The sequence below is a fragment of the Chionomys nivalis genome, chromosome 10 (assembly GCF_950005125.1).
Source record: "Chionomys nivalis chromosome 10, mChiNiv1.1, whole genome shotgun sequence".
Lineage (NCBI taxonomy): Eukaryota > Metazoa > Chordata > Mammalia > Rodentia > Cricetidae > Chionomys > Chionomys nivalis.
The window spans coordinates 13,782,452-13,798,800 of record NC_080095.1 but is presented as its reverse complement, the minus strand read 5'-3'; the positions used below and the strand labels follow the sequence as shown (position 1 = coordinate 13,798,800).

Below are 16,349 nucleotides of genomic sequence, written 5' to 3'. Positions count from 1 at the left end.
CATCTGGCGATGGATGGAGATAGAGACAGAGACCCACATTGGGGCACTGGACTGAGCTCCCAAGATCCTTATGAAGAGCAGAAGAAGGAAGAACATGAACAAGGAAGTCAGGATGGTAAGGGGTGCGTCCACCCACTGAGACGGTGGAGCTGATCTAATGGGAGATCACCAAGGTCAGTAGGACTGGAACTGATGGAGCATATGATCAAACCAGACTCTCTGAATGCGGCTGATGGTGGAGGCTGACGGAGAGCCAAGGACAATGATGCTGGGTTTTGATTTTACTGCATGGACGGGCTTTGTGGGAGCCTGGTCTGTTTGGATGCTCACCTTCCTGGACCTGAGGGGAGCAGGGAGGACCTTGAACTTCTCATAGCATAGGGAACCCTGACTGCTCCTTGGACTGAAGAGGGAGGGTGAGGGGGAGTGGGGGAGGGGAGGCAAGTGGGAGGAGGGGAAGAGGTGGAAATTTTCAATTAAAAAAAATTCTGGTCATCAATGCAACTCTACAGGTCTCCTTAGTAGGGCCAGCCTTTATGTTCCTGACAGTGCTCACCTTTATCCATTTTCTTAGGTCCTTCAGGTCTGCCTCTTCTTCCTTCGATATGTTCCATCAATGGTCCAGGAAGACCTCCAGGACCACATCATATTCCTCCACAAAGTCACCTCGGTCCAAGCAATGGTCACCTCAGAAGCCACCTCTGTCTCCACCTCTGCCACCTCTGAACATTCCTCCAGCACCACCACAGTCGATAAGTCTACCTCTTTCTCCCTTCATGCCACCAGGGCCGCCTTGGCCACAATCATCACCTGGAAATGTGAAGGGTGGTGGGAGGAAGCCCTCAGGGTTGGGGGCCTTACACTGGTTGCATTCTGTTCTCCAGGTGAATTTCTGGTTTCCACAGTCCAGATTGTGACACTGCCAGTCTCCGGCTTGGGGCTGAGCATTTCCTCCTCCAGAGGGGTTCGCTCGGGAGCTCTGGAGACCTTATTGGGGGAAGCCTCCTCTGTCTCCTCCCCAGCCTCCCATGCGACACATGGGCCCTCCAGGACCTCCTAGGCTACCAGGACCTTCACAAAGTGGTAGTTGCATTCCTCTGCCCTTACAAGATGGCATGCCACCCCACATACTGTTCATTTTGGGCAAAAGAAGCTTTAAGTTTGCTTCCTTGAAAATCTTTTCCATCAAACCATTCCACAGCATCCTTGGCAGGTGGTAGATCTTCATAGGACACTGTGGCGTCGTGTTTAGGCTTTCCTGTCCCTTATCCAAGTAGATATAGATCATGCATTTCCAGTTATCTTGTTCATCTTGACAACCCCACACTGCTTAAAGAAGTCTGCCAGATCATCCAGAGTCACATTGTCATTTAAACCTTGCACATAAATTGCACTTTTGTCAGAATCTTCATCAGGATCTATAGGAAGGCCAAGGTCAAGATCTGGTCCTTCATCCATGGGTCCAGGAGGCTTATTGAAGCCACCTTGCTCTACAGTGCCCATTCCACTGTGTCCTCCTCCCTGCCTACCTCTGCTTATGCCTCCACGATCAAATCCCCCTCTTCCCCTGCCCTGGTTATCAGGGTCACTCATGCTCCAGTTTTCTCCTAGTTTGGAAAATCCTCCAGAATCCTTCCCATGCTACAGTGGTGATCCTGTCAGAATGAACTCTGCTGCCCATAGCTGCTGCTCTGTTGACCATACTGACTTGTAGCCTGGCTGTTGGATCCAATCTGAGGGGGGTAACTAGTGGGAGGCTGCTTCCCATAGTTGCTTGGTTGCCCATAGGTGTTCTGCTGAGAGTAACTACTCTGATTGTAACTAGTTGGCTATGAGGAGGAGTAGCTGGTAGGAGGATAGGATGGAGGTGCAGTGACTGACTGCATGGGGTAGCTCCCAGGTACCTGGGGATATCTGTAGTTACTCTGTCCATATCCTAGGCTAGGCTGGTTATAACCCCCTATGCTCGATTGAGGTTACCTAGTCTCAGCAGGCTTGTTACCATCCTTTGGTCTTGTAGGTGCAGTGGCTGCTGGCCAAAGGCTGGGTAGGCAGTCTGGTGCCATATGCAGACTGAGCTGCATAAGAGGCCTGGGTTGTGGTGACTAGATCAGTGGTGGTGTCATAAGCACCAGTGCCATATCCTTGTACAGGTTGGCTGTATGCCTGGGGCAGTTGGAGTGGTATCACTAGTGGGAGGCTATCCATAAGAAGTCGCATATGCAGTCTGCCCATAGATGGCAGTGCTCTGAGCCTGGGTATAGCTGACATCAATAGGCTGTCCATAGCTTCTATAGCTTTGTTGCCCATACGGCTGGGTGGTCTGTGCATATCCTTGAGTTGGTTGGGCGGTGTAAGCACTGTAGCCCTGCTGGGCTACAGCTTGACTGTAGGTACTGTAATCCATGGACACCATATTCTCACCTTCCTCCTCATTCTCTCCCCCTTGGCAACATGCTGACCCTGTTCTGGAAACTTGCTTTGAAGAGAACACAAGTGTAGTAGCTTCATATTGATCAGGAATATGCTCTTGTACATGTCCCAGGTGACGCTCTAGACCCTCCTCACAATGTTAATGAGTGTTTCAGTGCTACAAATCCAGCTGACTACATCCACTATGCAATGAATACTCACTCCAAGTTTCTGCCACTTTGGGCAGCAACCATGTCACTACTCATGCTAACAACTGCAATATGGTTTCTGAAATTCATGGCAACAGTGATAATAAGGGTATTCAACCTAATTTAGCATGTGACATGCTGTTAACATTACCATGAGTTTAACAAGGTAAGTTAGACCATAGCAGTGGTTTAAAATAGATGAAGATTTGTGTACTAGAAATACAATTCTCTTTGGCACTAATACTATGAAAAGTAAATTTTGTGCTATATATAGGACTTTTCAGGCATTACCTAAAACTAGAAAAAATTGCTTATCTTTTTCAATCATATTGAAAATACATCACATAAAAGTAACAAATTCAGTTCAGTTCAACCAAACTAATCAAGTAGAATTGGTAGGTTCACAAATGTCTCCTATGCTGGAATGAGGGAATAATTTTCATTTCTAACATGAAACTTGTGTTTCTGAATGGCTAAGCAGAGAAATATAACTGTTAGATATTAGTTTTTATTTTTCTGTGTCCATACACTGTGGCTTATGTGGATAGCAGCATTTTGGAAATAAACACCCCCAAAGAAGCATCATGTGAGAATAAAATCAATGAAATAAGACTCCACATTGTCACCACTTCTCAAATACAATGACATTCATTGTGACATGACGCTACATAGGATTCTTCTGGTGATGCCTCTGTTACTGCTCATCCTGATGTTGCCACCAATGATTTTCTTGATATTCCTGATAATTCTTGCTTTTCTTTTTAGTTGCTCTTCAAGCACCTAAGAGGAGCTACTGACAACACTGACAATCTGTCAGGAATATTTCATAAAATATAGAAATTTTAATGTTAAATATTTCTTGATACAATATAATTTGAACTATGTATATAAGCTTATAATAGTTTTGCATGAAAATGTGTTACGAAAATATTTTAAACTGTTTCTTGGTATTGTACAAACTGATGACATGATGTCTTGGTGACATGTTTAAGGAGAAAGCTTCTATTATAGCTATCAGAGATAGAACAGATATCAAATCAGTCAGAGCAGGAATAGATGTTGGCTGAACATAGCCAACTGCACCTGACTGTGAAAGAAGCAGAAGCAGAGAGGCAGAGGGAGAGAGACAGAGGAGGAGACACAAAGAGAGGGAGAGGAACATAGAGACAGGAGGAGACAGAGAGATAGGTTTAGAAAGAGAATGAGAAGCTGGGGTAGGGATGCTTCTGAACTAGAGAAAGGTTAGGGGAGGGGAGGAGGGTAGAAGACCTAGAACACTAGCATGGACTTTGAACTGTACAGCAGGTACTTGTGCTACTGAAGGAGCCTGGAGGCCGGTCTGTACCTTATTATGATAATACACCACAGGCAGGCAATATTCCCTTGTGCCAGTGATAAGAGAAATGACACCTTTTTGTATAGGAAGTAGCTTCACAAGTTTTTAAGGAACGTTGGCTTTTATCTATCCTTCAAATATTCTCCAAAGTTCAGGTTGAGCCCATTTCTGGGTATATGAGCCTGCCATTACAGTTTGGGGAACTAGAGTTCAATAATAGGCATCAATGAATTTTAGTGGATTTTCCAAGTCACAGACCAGCCTTGTTGAGGTTTCCATACTCAATTCTAACATAAGTAAAAGCACCACCCAAACTGCTCTATCGGCCTTAACATCCACAGAGTTAAAGTGTGGCTGTTTACCTGAATTTCCTTTTCCTGTAATTTTTATGGCATCCCATCCCCCAGCACAAATTAAGTGAGAAAAGTCCCTCACTGAGGGTGGGGCCTTACAAGCCCCTTCCTGTGTATGATGATCATTGTATCCTGGACACCATTTCACAGAAACCAACTTCTGCCTCTCTCTTCCAAAGTAGTCACTGAGGAGCCTTGGAGGGTGTTGTGGTTCAGATGTCCTGCTGAGGATTGAGAACTGCACAGTTATGCATTCTCTAAACTTTGGCCAATTGCGAATCTGTGCATTCACCAGAGCCCACTGCCTAAAGATGCCTCTGTCATTAGGGATCACAGTTGCTCCAACGTATAGGTGTCAGCGAGAGTACTTAGAAAGTAGCTTGATTCTATGTAATTTTAACAAAACAACAGCAGAGGGCCTATTGTGTGAATTCAACACATCAGTGATAAACTCAGCGTCACCAATGCTGCATCAGTGTGGCACTAAGGAAAGAAATAAAAGCACTTCCACTGGGAGTTATTTCCAGGTTTGAAATTTCTCCATGTTCCCTGTCTTCCCTTCTCTGTTTGGTACATGAATCTAAATCTGTGCCTTTCTGAAGAAGTCTGTCTGTCCCTGTGCCTCTTTTCATGTCTGAGTCTGTCTGTCCCTATGTCTGTCTGTCCCTACATCTGTTTCTGTGTGTAAATGTATGTCTGCCCCTTTTGTTGCTAATTCTTTTTTTTTTTTTTTTCGAGACAGGGTTTCTCTGTGGTTTTGGAGCCTGTCCTGGAACTAGCTCTGTAGATCAGGCTGGTCTTGAACTCACAGAGATCCGCCTGCCTCTGCCTCCCGAGTGCTGGGATTAAAGGCGTGCGCCACCATCGCCCGGCTTTGTTGCTAATTCTTTCATTGAATTTCCCCATAAGAACCATTTGGGGAAGGAGTGGGATACTTTACAGAAATCATTCGTGGAGTCTTACAAGGGATGAAGGTAATAACTGCAACTGATCCCAACTCACTCAGACAACAAAAAACATTACAAACACCATGTTTGCCCTGTAATGCTGCTGTGTTCAACTGTTCTGGTGGATATTCATTTAAGAGCATTTTCAACCTCTATGTTTGCTGTTTTATACAAATGATACACATTTGTTGTGGATCAAGGGACACAGAAGAAAATAATTTAAGATTACAGTTAAGTCTTAGTTTAGTTTGTAAAAAGGTGGCTATGTAGGAAGACCAAGGAAACTAGTGGTAATTGTTACATTGTTCTCTTAAAAGTGGGCTAAACAATCAGTTTGAAAACACAGTAAGATAGCAGCTTTATATCTTAAATGACCTCAAAGTATGTTATGAACCCTGGCTGTGTTGTCCAGCAAAGGTTCCAGTCTCTAGAATCAGAGAGATTTCCATATCACATCACCATGGCCTCAGTCATTGAGCTCTGAACCAGGTTTACAGAACAAGCCAAGAGGTCCCTACTGTGTGGTAGACCTAAAATTAAATCACAAATTTTATTGTTCCTATAAGAGTCAACACACTATCACACGGAGAATATCTTGCCAGGCAAGTTGTCACGTGCAGGGTTTACAGATGGGTAGAATCATCGCCAACTTTCCTCATTCAGTAGCTTGCACAGAAGCTTCTAGTACTGTGGAAGGTCGCTAGCACAGATACAACATGACCTTTAAATGTCCTATATCCCAAGTGTATAGTGTGTTTAGAATTGTCCTACAATCAAATTCTCATGTGTAAATCAGGCCATTGGCAGCAGCCTGTAATGTTTGGCAAGAGCCCCCTTACTTCACAGCTCAGAGGGAACTATCTCAAAGTATTGGAACCTTTGTTTAATCAACTTAATCTTCTGGGAGGAGAGCTATTCACGCATGCAGGGCTCCTTTATTCACTTGTTTTACTTAGGCTTCCAAGGATGCAAGTTCATTCATTAGGCTTGGTGGCAAGCCAGGGTCCATGTGTAGAGGTCAGAGCATCATTTTCTGGATCATTTTCTTACCTTCCACCATGTGGTTTCCCAACATCAAACTCAACAGCATATGGCTGGCATCAAGCACCTTTACATGCTAATCTATTTAACCAGCCCCTCACATGGTTTTAAACAACTTCAAATGTAGTATTTTTCCAAAAGGATTTTTTCCCCTCCATGCTTAGATTTGGTTAACCCTTTCCCCACCACCATAGTACTCCCATCCCTGATGAAAATTTTCCACTTGCAAGATTTCCTTATCCCTTCCACAGTGCATTTCCTCTCCCATCCCACTTCCCTCCAGGCCTGTTCTCCTCTATGATCCATTTCATGCTTTCTGGATTTTATAGGCACTTGAAATTAAAAACATCTATCTGAAAATTCAAACCTGGAACCACATGTAAGCAAATAATTCAATTAAAAATGGGGTACAAAACTACACAGAATTCTCAGAAAAATTCAAATGGCTGTAAGATATTTAAGGAAAGGTTCAACATCCTTAGACATCAGAAAAATGCAAATCAAAACAACTCTGAGATACTATCTTACACTTGTAAGAATGGCTAAGATCAAACACACTAATGATAAATTATGCTGGAGAGGATGTGGAGTTAGGGGAACACTCCTTCACTGATGGTGGGAATGCAAACTTGTACAACCACTTTGGAAATCAGTATGGTGGTTTATCAAAAAATTGGGAATCAACATACCTCAAGACCCAACAATACCGCTCTTGGGCATATACCCAAAGGATGCTCAACCATACTATAAGGACATTTGTTCAACTAGATTCGTAACAGCATTATTTGTTTATTTCCAAAACCTGGAAAAAATCAGATGCCCCTCAACCAAAGAATGGATAAGGAAAATGTGGTACATTTTCACCATGGAGTACTACTCAAAAGTAAAAAATAATGACATCTTGATATTTGCATGCAAATGTATGGAACTAGAAAAAAACCATCCTGAGTGAGGCAACCCAGACTCAGGAGATCAGTGTTCTGTGTTACCAGCTCAAGGTCTACCTGGGTCACGGCCTGGACAAGTGCGGTTTGAAGACCATTTCCCAGGTGCTCTTCACTGAGACCCACAGGGAGAGACAGGCAGGGAGAGTGTCTTAGGGCTTAGGATTTAGGGCATTTTTGATGGGAGAACCACTCGGTTCTTCTTCCTTTGTTTCAGGTGGTGCTTGTGCCTTTAGGGGCTATTCTTCTGATTCATGCAGGTGGTGTTATGTATGCACTTTTCTATGGCCTAACAGTGATAATGTACATGAATACATATGCGTGTGTTTCTGTTTGTGTGCATCAATGTACATATCTATATGTTTATACGTATTTATATTCATATATATAATGTGAACAAGTAAATCAAATGAAATTAAAATGCTTGAGCATCTCTCCATAGTCAGCTTTCTCTCCTTTCCTAGGTTGCTGCTCCAGAAGTCATGACACACACTAGGCATGGACCAATAATTACATATAACCTATTTGAAACTGTAACTACACATCTAGATAAAAAAGTTTTCCCTTTGGGTAAAAATAGTGACACAATATAGAGAAAATGTAGGCATTATATGAATAGTGCAGAATGTATTAGATGCTATTTTACACAGCTATACTAATAAAACCCTCATGATATTGTCAGAATTAGACATGTGATTGCCTGTGGGGGTGGTCTTTGAGAAGATTGAGGTGCCTGAAATGGGAAGGGAGGAAGAATTCATGATCCCTTTTCTCGATGATCCTTAGTGGATAGTTATTTTTCCATCTGTCAGCATTCAAATATCTAGGGTCTCTTGAATTTTTGAAGATGAATATTTTCCTGCAAAGACAAGAACAGAACCCTGCCCCAACCCTTATGAGGTTTCTTTATCAACTGTATGGTTGTCCCCATTGTTTCTTAGGTCCACTTGATTGGAAAACTTCTTCTGGGTTAGGTTGTTCAAATCTTCCTGCTGGGTGTTTGCTGGATTCTGATGTTATCATGTTGCTTTTCAGGTTGTTGGGGGAATTCCTGCATTGGTGCCTGCCCATCTCTTTCTTTAAATGAGGCCAGCAGACTCCTGGCATCTTGGTCCAATCTTTGCTGTGGCTGACTGTGTACTTGGGAGATTTTCTTGGTCTGCCCTCTCTTAGGTCCCTCAGCACTGGAGCTGGCTCTCAGATCCCCTCTGCCCTGAAGCAGGCTGTGCTGGGGGATCTAAGGACCCCACAGATGATAAGCAGTGCTTGAGAGCAAGGTGGGATGGGGTAAAAAAAAAGCCAGCAGCTGAGAACATGCCCGTTGGATGGCCAGAGAAGGTTAGGCAATTGGAGGGGGCCTGGACTCAGTTCCCTGGGACCATTCGGCCATGGGCCACTCACTACTCTGTATGTCCTCAGCATGGGATCAGGGTCTCTTACTGGGCTTCAAGGACCTCACAGACAAAAGGGCGGGCTGGGGTAAAGAAAGCCCAGGCAATTTTTCTTCATTATGTCTCTTTATTGTTCTTTCTTTCTTGTATTCTTTTCTTTTTTACTGATTTTTATTAAGCTCTACATTTTCCTCTGCTCGCCTCCCTGCCTCTCACCTACCCTTCAACCCTCCCCCAGGGTGAGTAATTACAGTATAATGTTGTGACTTGCAGCAAAGGGGCTGTATAAGCCCTACCAACATGAGTTTCTCAAGTTTTTTTACTGAGTTGATCACGATTTTTTTTTGTTTTTTTTTATCTTTTTTTTTATTCTTTTTTACTTAAAATTTCCAACTGCTCCCCGTTTCCCATTTCCCTCCCCCTCCTCCCACATATTGCCCCCTCCCCCCGCTCCCCTCCCCCTATCCCCACTCCACTTCTCCTCCCCCTAGTCCACTCCCCCTCCCTCTCGATACTGAAGAGCAGTCCAAATTCCCTGCTCTACAGGAAGACCAAGGTCCTCCCACTTCTATCTAGGTCCAGGAAGGTGAGCATCCAAACAGGCTACGCTCCCACAAAGCCAGTTCATGTATTAGGATCGAAACCTAGTGCCATTGTCCTTGGCTTCTCATCAGCCTTCATTGTCCGCCTTGTTCAGAGAGTCCAGTTTCAACCCATGCTTATTCAGTCCCAGTCCAGCTGGCCTTGGAGAGCTCCCAATAGATCAGTTCCACTGTCACAGTGGGTGGGTGCACGCCTCGTAGTCCTGATTTCCTTGCTCATGTTCTCCTTCCTTCTGCTCCTCATTTGGACCTTAAGAGCTCAGACGGTTGATCCAAATTGGGTCTCTGTCTCTCTCTCGATCCATCGCCAGATGAAAGTTCCTGTGCCATTCTCCTTGGCCTCTCATCAGCTCTCATTGTCCACCACATTCAGAGAGTCCGGTTTTATCCCATGTTTTTTTCAGTAGCAGTCCAGCTGGCCTTGGTGAGCTCCCAATAGATCGGCCCCCCTGTCTCAGTGGTTGGGTGCACCCCTCATAGTCCTGACTTCCTTGTTCATGTTCTCTCTCCTTCTGCTCCTCATTATAACCTTGGGAGCTCAGTCCGGTGCTCCAGTGTGGGTCTCTGTCTCTATCTCCATCCATCGCTAGATGAAGGTTCTATGGCGATATGCAAGATATTCATCAGTATGATTATAGGATAGGTTCATTTCAGGTTCCCTATCCTCAGGTGCCCCAAAAAATGGGGCACTGAACTGAACAGAGAATTCTCAACAGAAGAAGTTAAAATGGCCAAAAGATACTTAAGGTCATGCTCAACCTCCTTAGCGATCAGAGAAATGCAAATCAAAACAACTTTGAGATATCATCTTACACCTGTCAGAATGGCTAAAATCAAAAACACCAAGGATAGCCTTTGCTGGAGAGGTTGTGGAGAAAGGGGTACCCTCATCCATTGCTGGTGGGACTGCAAACTTGTGCAACCACTTTGGAAATCAGTGTGGTGGTTTCTCAGAAAAATTGGGATCAACCTACCCCTGGACCCAGCAATAGCACTCTTGGGAATATACCCAAGAGATGCCCTAGCATATGACAAAAGCATTTGTCCAACTATGTTCATAGCAGCATTATTTGTAATAGCCAGAACCTGGAAGCAACCTAGATGCCCTTCAATAGAAGAATGGATGAAGAAAGTGTGGAATATATATACATTAGAGTACTACTCTGCGGTAAAAAACAATGACTTCTCGAATTTTGCATGCAAATGGATGGAAATAGAAAATACGATCCTGAGTGAGGTAACCCAGACCCAAAAAGAAGATCATGGGATGTACTCACTCATAATTGGTTTCTAGCCATGGATAGGGGCCACTGAGTCTATAATTTGTGATCCTAAAGAAGCTAAACAAGAGGGTAAACCCAAGGAAAAACATATAGATATCCTCCCAGCTATGGGAAATAGACAAGATTGATGGGCAAAAAATGGGAATCTTGGGGGGTGAGGTGGGATGGGGATGAGGGGAGATGGGGAGAGAAAAGTGTGAAGGAGAGGATGAGGGGAACTGGGGGAATCGGGGTGATTGGGGGTAAAGGAAGGTTGGATGGGGGAGCAGGGAAACTCATACCTTAGTTAAGGGAGCCACCTAAGGGTTGGCAAGAGACTTGAACCTGGAATGGCTACCAGAAGCCCAGGGCAATGTCCCGAGTTGATCACGATTTAACACTCAAGACATTTCTTCAATGTTGTTTTAAATATTAGAACACAGAAATTGTCAAAAAATGCTGCATGGATATAATGAGAAAGGAGACCACCATCTAGGTCACGTGCTCCCCCATTTACACCATAGGAATCTACATGGTCTGAAAACATCAGGTTCAATATAGCATTAGCAAACTAGCTGCAGATTTAATGAATTTATGACATGACATAGAAAGAGGTCAATTTGAAATGTCACAGGAACACAGGAAAGTCTGTTACCTTCCTCATTTTCTAGAGAAGTGTTACAGAAAATGATGCCTCAGACATTCTTCTGAAGAAAAACAACCTTGTTGTGTTTTATATAAAAACATGCTGGTCTGAAAACCATGTTTCTTTGCTGAAGTTTAAACATGTAGCTGCTATCTAATGAGTCATAATGAGCCGTGGATGTTTCAGTGTTGAATACTAACAGGACACGACTACATTAAAGGTTAGGTTTTCTTGAATTCTATCTTTCTTACAGTGTCTACCAAGCCCAGGCCAAAAGAACATATACAACATGAAAATATGCAAATAGGACGTCATTCTGCCCAGGAAAGTCAGCCCACACCTCACAGCTCCTGCAGAAGAGCCCAGCAGGGGAGTTCTACCTTTGCCTTTTCAGTGATAAACAATGAACACAGATCACTCATCATGGAATTGGGGCTGAGATAAGTTTTTCTTATTGCTCTGTTAAAAATCAATTTATGAAGAGATGCTGAGTGTGAGTGGACTTGAGTGAGAGGGAAGGTAGACAGTTGTGATAGTTTCCTGAACAAAATCTTGGTGTTTGTAGGTCTCTAGTGAAAGATGCAGCTAGTGGAGTCTGTAGGAATATTGTTGTAGCCTGGGGTGCTCCTATAACTCTCCTATGTGCCATCTGGATTCACCTTCAGTGATTAATATATGCACTTGATCTGCCAAGCTTATGGGATAAGCTAGAGTGGATCTCATACATGTAAGACTGGTGCTCAAATCAAGTATGCAAATTCTGTCAAGGATCAATTGATCATCTTCAAAGATAATTCCAAGTATAATTTTGTACCTTATAACTGATAATATGGAAGCCAATGACACAACCTGTGTTACTATGTCAAAGCACACATAGAAGAGGTTTCAGTATGAGACTAGACACAAGCCTCTCTGCAGGGTGTCCTTATGAACATAAGGGGGCAGTGAGAGAGGTCAGAGTCATCCTGAGCAAGAGTAGAGGTCCATGAATGGCTGCACTCACTATGTCTGAGCTCATCTGCAAGTCACAGAAAAGTTTCCCAGAAATCTCTACAAGTGTTGTATGTAGACATATTTGAACTCTTTGACTATAAAACAGTATTTTCAACTGTGATATATTTAATATAAGATGTACTCTGTCCCAAACAACATGGAGACCATAACACAGAAAAAGAACTAGCTCTACTGTGGGCAGATTCTGAAATAATTTAGGGACTCTGAAAAGTGGGTTACTCTGGACTCATGGCAGAGCCTCACCTGGGTATCATGATTGAAGTTGTATAGGATTCATATTAAACAAAGAGATGGGCATGGCCAGTGAACCATGATTCCTGGTGACCTTCGTACTCACCATAGTCCCAACACAATGTGTGCACATCAAACCAAACACTGACCAAGTTCTCTAGCCTGTAATAAGATGTCTGGAAAGCCATTGTTACTGGGAAGGTTCCTTTATGGAGACTAGGAGAGCAATGCAGCTGGTGACAGCAGTTGAGCCTCGGGTACCTGTCCTATTCACCAGGTAAGGCATCTTTTCTCCTCACCTCCTGGTCTAAGACAGCCGTTGGATCACTCTGTTGTTTGTAGTTTATAGGATCGCCTGTGATGCTGGGAGCTGCCGTGTGTGAATCATTTCTCTTTTCATCTTTCCTTTTACATATTTATTTGTATGTATTTTTTTACTGTACACTCCACTGAATTTACCAGAACCAGAGTCTTCCTTTTAACACACTCTGTTTCCTTAGGATTCTTCTCTACATACTTTCACTTTCCATCAGATCCCATGAGGATGGGATGTGTGGTTTCTATGCTGAAATCACAAGCTCAGGTCCTTGATCTGATCATTTAGGTCCTATTTTTAATAAAATATGATCAACATTATTTGTATTTTTCTAAGGGGATCTATCTTCTCAATAGTATAAACAAAATGTATTAGATTTGCTTCATTTGAGAAAAATACATAGAGGAATGGAAGAGGTTTGAGAAGCTGTGTCTGAAGAAAGACTGACAGACTGAAGCAGAGGGAAGAAACCACAAAGGAACCTTCCTAAGATTCTATGTTTCTTGGGGAGTGCTAGGAGATAATTAAGGGAGCTGACTTCAGTTTCAGGAGGTCCCATTTATTAATTGTTTCTCTTAGTGTCTGTGCTACTGGGGTTATGTTTAAGAAGTGGTCTCCTGTGCTAATGTGTTCAAGTATATTTTCCACATTCTTTTCTATGAGGTTCAGTATGGTTGGTTTTATGTTGAGGTCTTTGATTCATTTGGACATGAGTTTTATGCATGGTGATAGATATGGATCATTTTCATATACAGTTGCTTTGGAAATCAGTATGATGATTTCTTAGAGAATTAGGAAACAACTTACTTTTGGTCATATACCCAAAGGATGCTCAATCATACCACAAGGACATGCACTCAGCTATGTTCCTATCAGAATTATTTGCCATAGCCAGAACCTGGAAACAACCTAAATGTTCCTCGACTGAAGAATGGATAAAGAAGATGTGGTAAATTTACACAATGGAGTACTACACAAGAAAAAAAAGACACCTTGAAATTTGCAGGCAAATGAATGGATCTAGGAAACATCATATTCAATGATGTAACCCAAATCCAGAAAGACAAATATAATATGTACTCACTCATAATTGGTTTTTAGAAATAAAGCAAAGGTCCAGCCTACAACTCATAATCCCAGAGAACGTAGACAACAAAGAGGATCCTAAGAGAAGAGAGTTGACCTCAAGGTACATGGGCCATCAGGGACCTTGTCCCCAGGACTGGATCTTTTCAGTGCTTCTGAAGAACTCAGGCTCCAAGAGGAGTGGAGGATGTGTTCAGCACAAACAATTACACTGTCAGGAAGGGATGAAGAAAATGTGAGTGGACAGATAAATACTCTGTGCCCACTGACATGGCAGCAAAATTAATTCCTTGGGTCTCCTTTCAGATAAATATTTAAAATCACATGTATTGTAAATCTGTGAGTTGCTTCCTCAGAAGATGAATTTTTGAGGTGAGTATTAAGAATAAGATTGACTCCACTGACACATGAAAATGATTTTAAGTAGTTCCTTAATCCGGATTTCACATCACTAAGAGTCTAAAGTGCATCTCCTGACCTAATAGCATCCTGAAAAGTCTGCTGGAGTTTCAGAGTATACAATGCATTTAAGATGTGCACAACATGAATGTGAACTCATTTAAGGTTTTAAATCCAAGGCCTACATAGTGGATCATTCAATTTTTGTTTATATGGAATTGTAAATCCAGACAGAAGTAGAAAACGCTGCAAATTTTTGTCACCAGCTCCTCTGAGAAGCACAAAGCAAATCTCAGACGCCTGGAAGAGAAACTGGGGACCTTTCTCTGCTCTTCTTTTTATCCTCTCTGGAACCTCCCCCAATGCAAAGGGGCTCCTAGGTTCAGGTTGAGAGCCCAGGTCTAGCTGAGAAGCCCCATCTCCTTCTCACTGGAGCCTCCAGCAGACCATGGCTGTCCTGGTGCTGCTCCTCTGCCTAGTTATATTTCTGAGCTGTAAGTGTTTCAGGGTTACAGGCAAGGGGCACAGGCATGTCATCTAGAGATGCATGACTGATGGTACTGTTGCTTGTTCCTAGGTTCCCTGTCCCAAGTGCAGCTGAAGGAGGCAGTACCTGGCCTGGTGCACCCCTGACAGACCCTGTCACTCACCTGCACTGTCTCTGTGTTCTCATTAACTGTTTATCCTGTACACTAGATCTGCCAGCCTCTAGAAAATGGTCTGGAGTGAACAGATAGTGATGGAGACACAGAGTATAATTCAGCTCTCAAATCCTGAGTCATCAGCAGCAGGGACACCTCCAAGAGCCAAGTTTTCTTAGAACTGAACATCCTGCAAACTGAGGCCACTCAGACCAGCAGGGGGTGCTGTTATATAAGAGACTCCCAGGGATCAGTCAGAACCTAGGAAGTTCTAGAATATGTTCTATGAGTGTGTATTTTAATGTTGGAATCCATGATTTCCTTTTTCACTCAAGGAAATCCTCCAATGTCAACTTCTATTAAATTTCCTATTTGTTCACTCACTAAAAAAACACAGATTTTCCCACAAATCCTCTAAGCTATACATTGGCTTCTTGCTATCAAACAGATAGAACTTAAAATTATATTAAATAAAGACATAGTTGTATTTGTTCAATATATATGGATAAACACATGAATATATGTGTGTGTGTAAGTCGATATTCTATTTCAAAAGGAGTCTGAAGTGTCACTTCTAGAGTGTACATTCTATATAAAAGATTGGAAATTTTGAGTAATCTGTAATTTTCCCTGCCACCCTGCTCCCAGCTGCCTGACTAGCTTATGCCCCGAAATAATTACACCCAAACTGTATTCTTTTTTTTTAAATCAACGCTAATTTTATAAGTAAATAGTTTAAAAATTAGCTTCCTTGTTAAGTAGCTACATAAATAGTTGACACTCTTAGGTGACAAAATGTACACAGTGTAATCAGGAAATGACACTTCTTTGAGAAATGATAGTTGTAAAACCTGTTTCAAACACCATTTTCATTGTGTTTTCACTAATTGGTAATTATCAGAAAACATTTTTTCTCCAGTTTCACTATGAGATAAATACAAAGTAAATGACATTATCATTAGTGGATGTGATTTACATAATTCGTGCTAGACTGTTTTCTTTTTAATAAAATGCCTTTTCCCCCCAAAGGAGAAAGTAACACATTATAATTCCAAGGAAAGTTTTATGTTAACAAACCCAATTTCTTTTGGCCTAAATTTGACTTTCATTTAATCTGAAATAACAAGGAAATTAACAATCAGTGCTGGAACCTTATCTATTACCATATATTTCTAATAACGTTATTTTAAGCATATAAACTATAAACAATGGTTACTCTGATAAAAGCAGGAAGTGACTTGAAACCTGTATGTCTAATGAACAAATGTCCATATGTTATCTAGTTGGAAAATCACTTGTATAACTTCAACTCCTTCTTCCTCTATATGCAAATCTTCTGAACATGTTTTAGGACACTTGTAAATAAACAGTAATTTTAGATGATACTCTAATTATAACAGTGAATACTAAGGTCTTCAAGTAAAAATGTCCAAATCATACTGCTCTCCTGGACTGAAGTTATTTTCTGAGGGTTAACAGCCCTGCCTGTTGGGGGAGCTGGTGGCTGTGCTACTGAGGT

The 16,349-nt window shown here is 42.3% G+C and overlaps 1 pseudogene; it reads right to left on the bottom strand.

Moving 5' to 3' along the window:
• Positions 1-518: 518 nt before the first annotated feature.
• LOC130882975 (RNA-binding protein EWS-like) lies at positions 519-2,416 on the bottom strand (annotated as a pseudogene).
• Positions 2,417-16,349: the final 13,933 nt, after the last annotated feature.